The sequence below is a fragment of the Cryptotermes secundus genome, unplaced genomic scaffold, assembly GCF_002891405.2.
Source record: "Cryptotermes secundus unplaced genomic scaffold, Csec_1.0 scaffold41, whole genome shotgun sequence".
In the NCBI taxonomy this organism is placed as follows: domain Eukaryota; kingdom Metazoa; phylum Arthropoda; class Insecta; order Blattodea; family Kalotermitidae; genus Cryptotermes; species Cryptotermes secundus.
In genome coordinates, this window is record NW_019731215.1 from 270,253 (window position 1) to 278,167 (window position 7,915).

Consider the following 7,915-nt stretch of genomic DNA (forward strand, 5'->3'; position numbering starts at 1 on the left):
AAGCACTTGACAAACACCAGATCAATTCAAAACTGGTCTGGGATTGCCACCAAACACTCATGGAACTGGCCAAACATAACAAAGTACAGCTGATATGAGTGCCGGGGCATGAGGGTATTGCTGGAAATGAAGCAGCAGACCAATTAGCTAAAATTGAAGCTGAACATCCATTCATAGGACCTGAACAAGCCTGTGGCATCTCTATAGGAGTTGCCTAACAGGCAATCAGGGACTGGACTAACATAAAACATAAGAAATACTGGGAATCCTTAACTGGACTCAAGCAAGCTAAGGGACTCATACGAGGACCTTCTGATAAAAGAGCGAAGGAACTGTTGAAGCTCAACAGGAACCAGCTATGATGGGTGGTAGGACTACTTACAGGACACTGTCACCTCAAAGGACACCTGTTCAAACTGGGACTAAGTGACAGTCCCACTTGTGAGAGGTGTCAGATAGAAAATGAAACAGCCACACACGTCCTGTGTGAATGTGAGGCATTAGCTTATTTAAGACTACGTCACTTGGGTCAGTACTTTATGGAAGCAAGTGACTATTTTGATGCCCCCACGTCCAAAATCCTGTGCTTCATCTGAAGCGTGGGGTTGCTGAGGGAATAATTAAAAAAAGGGGAAGCACAATGGACCACTGAGGTCTAAGTGCAAGGGCTGAGAAGGTCTACCCCTTCATTCATACATACATACATACATACACAAAAGTTGGGACTGACAGATAACCCAAACTGTGAAAGGCGCCTAAGGAAAATGAATCAGACACACACATCCTGTGTGATTGTGAGGCCACAGCTTATTTAAGATTTTGTCACTTGGGTCAGTTTTTATGGAACCAAGTGACTTTCACGATGGCACCATAACCAAGGTCCTACACTTTATTAAAAGCTTACGATTAATAAAGGGCTAATCCAAGGGGAAGCACAACAGATCACTGAAGGTCGCAGTGCGGAAGCCAGTTTTTATGGCCCCCCCATACATACATACATACAAAGTCTAGTGCAAGAACAGCGACACAACTGCTAACACCATCCAGTGCAAGTCGGTGTCTGGTATGCTGTAAGTGCAAGGACTGTTGTAATGCTTTTTAACACTGAAAGCGTTATTATGCGAGGATGCAAATGGATGAAGAGGTAAGTGACACTGAGAATAACACTTGTGCACCCTCTTGTGAAACCGCTGATAACTTAAGACCTATGGCACATCTCATATTAAAAGTTATTTGTAAATGAAACAATAAAGACTGATCTATCCAAAAATGATGTTTATTTAATGACCAAAATAAAACTGTACATTGCTTAATCAATTACCCAAAACATGTAATAATTTTCATAATTTTACAGACTTTCATCCACCTGCCACAGCTAAACCACAAGAGATGGATCTGGACACACTTGAGTGAAATAGGTTAATAAATACAAGCTCCTCAAAAATGCAATCTGTTTTGGTCCACCGTTTACAGTTTAGGAGTTATGACCATGTGTTTGTAAGAGATACGGCTAATTCAATTCTTCTGTGTAGTGGATGACACATTGCTATGGGCAAGCCGTCAGCATATGACATCATGCACTGATAAGATGTCTGCTCATAATAGTTGTGCTGCATATATGTCAGAGTGCATAAAAAGGAAGCGGTTAGAAGATAACTGTAATAATGTACCCAAAGAAACGAAGTTACATGCTGAACAATAGCGTGAATATTCTGAAACACATAATAACTTATCTGCTGAATACATGCATAACAGAAAATGCAAAGCTCAGGAAATAGTTCAGGAAAATAAAACACCATCTACGTCAACTGAACCTACGTCAACTCCAATTATATACAATCATAATCAAGCCAACGAATACTTCCAAAAGAATTTTATTGGTAATCCATTTGATTATGGGTATGCCTACGATATAGGTGATAAGATTATGGTATATGAATGATTTAAAACAAGTAAAAGCAAAATACATAAGTATATTGGATCCAGAGTTTCCAGACATGGATGTTGCTCAATTTAAGGTATGCATAATGTGTACAGCAACACTAGATAGAGACCAAGTACCTAGTCTTATCAGGCAGTAATGGCTTTATGTATCCTTCCTATCCACCGCATTTGCCTCAATTGGACTGTATAAGCAAAAGGCTTGTGGCCCCAAGACTTCCATTTATGCAGATCAGAAGACTGAGACATAATATGGGAGGATATATTGTAGGGCAAGTCGTCAATGTGCTGGTAGATGTGAATATGGTAATGACACTACCAAGTCAACTGGATGATGATTATACCTTTAACATCCATTTGAAGAGAAATTTAATTCACAAAAGTACATACTTGCAAGGGTGTATTAAAAAGGCAACAGTTAAACGACAGTTGGAGCATTCGATACAGACCCTCCAGTACAAATGCTACAATACTGAAATATCCAACATTTTTAAATGTGGATAACATGCCCATAGATATTCATAAATTAAATGATGCCAATCTTATTGGCGGGTAACATTAACGTCAACCTAAAAGATAATTACAATACCCAACTTGTAGAGTTCATGAAAGATATCTTCGAACTTGGTGTTCTTCCAGATCTTTCTCAAGGAACGACTAGATCTAATTCTTTCACTGATGTGGTCTTTGGACGAAATACGGAAAATTTATCCTGCATGAACTACATTTCGTACTTTAGCTATCGCAGACCAATTTTGAGCATAACCAATCAGCAAGCTCCTCAACTCACTGAAGTAACTACAAACTAAATGCTTTGGGTAATTTAAATAAATAATGTACTGTACATATTGTGATGTGCTGCCTAAGAGCCAGAATATATGAGTCAGAGCAGAAGTCCATCGCTAGACAATGGCTTGGTAGTCACGGTCCTACATCATTGTTTGGGTGACAAACACGTTCACACAACAACGTATACTGTGACAAGTGACCTGAAAGCCACAACCTGTGCCATCTGCTGGGCAGAACTTTGCGGGGCATGTTCCCATGGTAATGTGAAATACACTGTTACCATGGGTTCTGATGGAGCTATTGGAGACACATACATGGTAACAACATTCTAAACATACTGTTACCATGGATATAACAAAAGGAAGTCTTCAAGGAGGTGATTCCTATCCCATCCGCATAGCAGGAATAAATGGAGAACAGTTGAGAGGCCATCAATTCAGGGTTCAGAATTGAAGACACAGAACAGAGGAGTGAGAGGAGAGTCCAGACCAGAGGTGCAAGACACAGATAGCAGTGAGGGATTCGGTATCCAGAAATAGCTGGATGTGTGGATTATTGTAACCAAGTGTAAATGTGTTATTAACAACCAATAAACCCAACAATCAAACCTAGAATCCACAATTATTTGTCATGGACCCCTAGACACGTAACAATTTTGTGCCTGGAAGTGGTTACGGACTTAAAACATGCCACAGTTTGTTTTCTGAAGGGGTCGGAGTTGATTGATTGAAGCAACACTGAACAAAAGACTGAACTGCACAAGTATAGCGGCACACTATAAAAATGGAGCAAATGATGGAACTGATGTTGGCTAGGTTGGGGTTCCTTCAAGAAGACATGAAATAAAACCAGAAAAAGGCAGAAGCAGAAAAAAAAGGCCCATCGTGAGGCCATAAAAGAAACAAAGATTGGCCAAGAACAAATGATGGCCTGGATGGACGCCTGGTTAGCAGACATGAAGGATAGCTGAATGCAATGCAAGGACACCTCAGTGGATACAGAACCTGAAGCGGAACGAGAGGTCCCGAAGGAAGAAGCCGCAGTGATGCCAGTTGGACTGAAGAAGTGGCATATGCACCAAAATCCGGCTGCAGGCAACCACGGTCAGCTGAAGGGAAGGACCAGGTGACATTGATAACGCCGGAAGAAAGTGACAGTTGGTGGCAGGAAGATGACCTGCAATGCCAGAGTGGCATGGCACAAGAGGAACTCCATCAGGAAATATCAGACCAGGAAGCAGATTGAGAGAGGAATCCAGAGAGTATGGACACTCAGGTAGAAAGTGCGGATGCACTATGAAGACAGAAGAGAACTGAAAGACCTAAGTGGCACATAGCTGCCATGTCTGAAATTGGAAAGAATGGGAAATGTTACCAAGACCTATGAAAAGACGATTGGATAATTATTTGACATGGAACCCTGGACACGTGACAATATAGTAATGTTTCAATAAAGCTTCGATTTTAATGTACAAGGTAGATTTATTCCAATACAAATCCCGAGTTAACAATGTTTTCAACATTAATCTAGGGAACCAAGTTTCCTCAGTCATTTCTTTAACAAAACAATTAATTGCAATAGATATTTACGTGCAGAGAGACAGCATTTTCAACACCTCCTGTGATATGTGAACAAAGGTAAGAACTTCCCTTCATTCCAAATGTTATTGGCATGCCGAGTCATTGCCAATATTCACATGCGCTCTGCAGCAAGCAGCACTACGGTCCCCATGAAGCATGTTGCTTTGATTGCATCAACTTTACTAAAAACAACCCCGTATTATTTTGTCATTACTCTAAATCACATAGCAAAACTATAGAAAATTTTCATAAGTGGTATCACTAACGTAGTTACATGATTTACCAAAAGTGTCTATAGTTATACTAACAAAGTCAAAATTTAATTTTCTTCATATCTGGGCATATTACACATTTTTCCAAAAAAAATCAAATTAAGTGGCAGGTTATGTTAGTGTAATTAACTTTATATTAAATACAGCATTTGATCTAGTATGTAGTAAGAACATTCTGTAAGTTTTCTGGTATATGACAAAACATACAAGTTATTCCCAGTATTACTGTCACTTAGAAACTATCATTCAACACTCTAATATCATTTATATGAACTGGCTAAAATATCTGGCACAAATTACTTCCAAACACCTTTTGTTGAAATTTCAAGAATGTTGCTGGAGATTCTACACATTCACAGAGGTTATCAATCAATAAGATGCTACAGGATTTTCTTTGGTGATGTACACTGAAACCAAAAAGCAAATCCACTACTCTGAACACGTCTCAAATAAAACATCATTACTCCAAGCCCATATATAAATAGAATGCAGGGTAAATCATTAACAAATCTGTGATCTTAAAACAGGAGAACAGCATCTGGCACATTAAGGTAATCTTACCTTACCTGACCTAACCTAACCAAACCATGACAAACTGCAACAAGGAAGGGTCAAAAACTGTCCTAGCACATAAAATAGTAGGGAGATCCAAACTGTATTATGTAATTCCACTCATTATTTGAGAGAATAATCGTAAGCCTTCAGTATAGAACCGAAATGTATTCTGTATTTGTAAAATTACACAACAGTTCAAATACTGCTTCTCCAGATGTTTTGCACATATCACTGTCCTTTACACAGTTCTTCCTTATAGGGAACTTACAGCCCCAATGTTACATGTGATTTTTCAAATAAAACTCAGAAAATGAAAATATACTAAACTGATGTATACACTTATTACTGTTGGTCAAATAACTACATTACATAATTTTTAACACACACAACTGAATATTCAAAGAAACAAACTGGTTACATCCCTCTCATCAATATAGTGGCAAGAATGTACAAACTGGATATTTACTGTCATACACAACTGTGGGTAGGTACTTATAGGAACTTGTCTGAGAACTCACTTCAAATATTTTGCCCAATTCAGCTATTTGCACAAATTCACACCACCCACCTTCAGACTTGCAATATAGCCAACAAACCAGCAGCCTATACACATTACAATTTCTCTTCAAATCGTTCAATTAAATCTTTGAGCTGCTATAGCACAGCAAACCTATGAATTACGTGCTTGTCAAACATGATGCCACACCAGTGCTACAGTATTTAACACGCAATGTCATATCACTTCATGTGCTTAAATTCCATTAAGCTCCACACTGAAACAGTTGTTCATGTAAAATAAATACTGGTGTGAAGTGGATGCAGATTAGGGCATAAAATTCTGGATGTTACAGTTCACATATATAAATTTATTCATGGAATTCTGAATAAACTTACAATACCAAGGAACAAAACCAAATCATAATGCCAACACCCTGAACGTATTTTCACATAACTGGGTTCTAAATCTGGCCAACCCTTCACAGTACGCTGACGTCACAATGGTCATTTCATGGCCTTTCTGTAACATGGGTGGATTTTGATTTGTTTGCCTGTGGGCTTGTCGGTTACACGCCAACTGTGATCATGTGCAGAACTGACCACAAGCATTGTGCCTGTTTTTACAAACCGGTTGAATACTCTGAGACAGGCTCCGAACTCCATGTACAGTATTCACAATTACTCTGCGTAATCATTACAAAATTACTGTAACGCGCTTAAAAAAAACTTCATTCTACATACTAAACGCTTTAAATCTCCAACATAAATAAACTTCAAAAACAAATACACCAAACAATACAACGAAGCTTACTTATGCGCCCAGATCAATAACATTTATACCTGTCAAACGAATTATTGTATACTATACCGAAATGCACATATCTACTAAAAACATGAATAGCAGACAGTTCGTGACTTAAAATTCCATAATCTTAACCATTACTTTTCATACACATCTTCCGCTTCCTTGTTCTCCAATTACAGTACACGTAGCTGCACATGTCTAAGAACGCTAACAACGCTAATGTCACTACATGTACGACTGTAGAGGACGTAGAAGATGCGAATTACCTCCGTGGGATGAAGAGAACCCATGGTTTCATGTGTCCGTGGCACAGAGAACACACCTGGTTCGTGGGTATCACGAACGATCACGAAGGTTAGGTACTATGTATATTAGTGGTTCTCAACCTTTGTGTGTGAGACTGGAACCTGGTAAATTCATTTTTTTTTATATGACGAGAACCCGGTACCGGGCCGTGGCTCGGCCGATGAGAAACGTTCATGTACATCACTGAACATCACTAATGACGACGCATCATAAATTAGTAAGATATATAAAATCACCTTCACCCTTCATCTGGGGCTGGTACAATAGGCAAGAAGTGGCCGAAGTACAAGGGACTTTTTTATTGCTAGTGGGGTGGGACTAAGTCCTTTGTACTGCGGCCACTTCTGGCCTAGTGTACGATCCCCGGATGATAGGTGAGGATGATTGTGGAGCAACTAGTGGAAAGAAGATTGGCAGGGGAAACCGAAGTACTCGGAGAAAACCTGCCCCAGCGCCACTTTGTCCACCACAAATCCCACTTGACCAGACCCGGGATCGAACTCGGGCCGCCGCGGTGGGAAGCCAGCGACTAACCGCTTGAGCTATGGCGCGGTACAAGGGACTTAGTCCCACCCCACTACCAATTAAAACAAGTATAATTGTAGAGTAGACGTAGAGTTGGGTTCGGATTATAAAATTTGCAATAACGACATCTAAATTCCGAATTCAAGTCCAGGCCAATTGCATGTCTGGTAAATACAGAATACAAGCTACTATAAACTATCGCATATTTCAGACCGATTCAGACTTTCCAACACTATCAGCTAAATTTTGCACATTACCTAGTTTTTCCCCAATGGGGTGGGGTAGACCGGGTAATTGGTACGTCTGCCACTATTTGACCTACTGTACCAGCCTCGTGTAATAAGATGAGTGTGAAGCAGTCAGTGGAATGAGAATCGCACTTCACTTTCACTTCGGTGATACTTCCACTATAAGCCTGGTCGTCCACTGGAACCGTATCTTCCGTGGCCCGTATACGGCCGACCAGGTCGTCCGATTTAAAACCTCGTCCACTGCAGTCGAATTACATCCGACACAGTGCCGCTCCGTCAGTGTGGCCTTGTATCGCCAGTGAACCGCGTGTTTGTTGTTACAAAATGGATGATGATCTGTATTTCCTGGAAAATCCATATCTCGTGAGGCGAAGAATGCAGCGAAAGCGAAGG

At 40.1% G+C, this 7,915-nt stretch overlaps 1 protein-coding gene across 1 annotated transcript in view; it reads right to left on the minus strand.

Moving 5' to 3' along the window:
* The window catches only part of LOC111866397 (glycerophosphocholine phosphodiesterase GPCPD1), a gene marked incomplete at its 3' end in the record, with an annotated part of 56,870 nt that extends 50,213 nt beyond the window's left edge, over positions 1–6,657 (minus strand). The window contains 2 exon segments of the mRNA XM_023855299.2: positions 5,706–5,910; positions 6,476–6,657.
* Between the last annotated feature and the right edge of the window lie 1,258 nt (positions 6,658–7,915).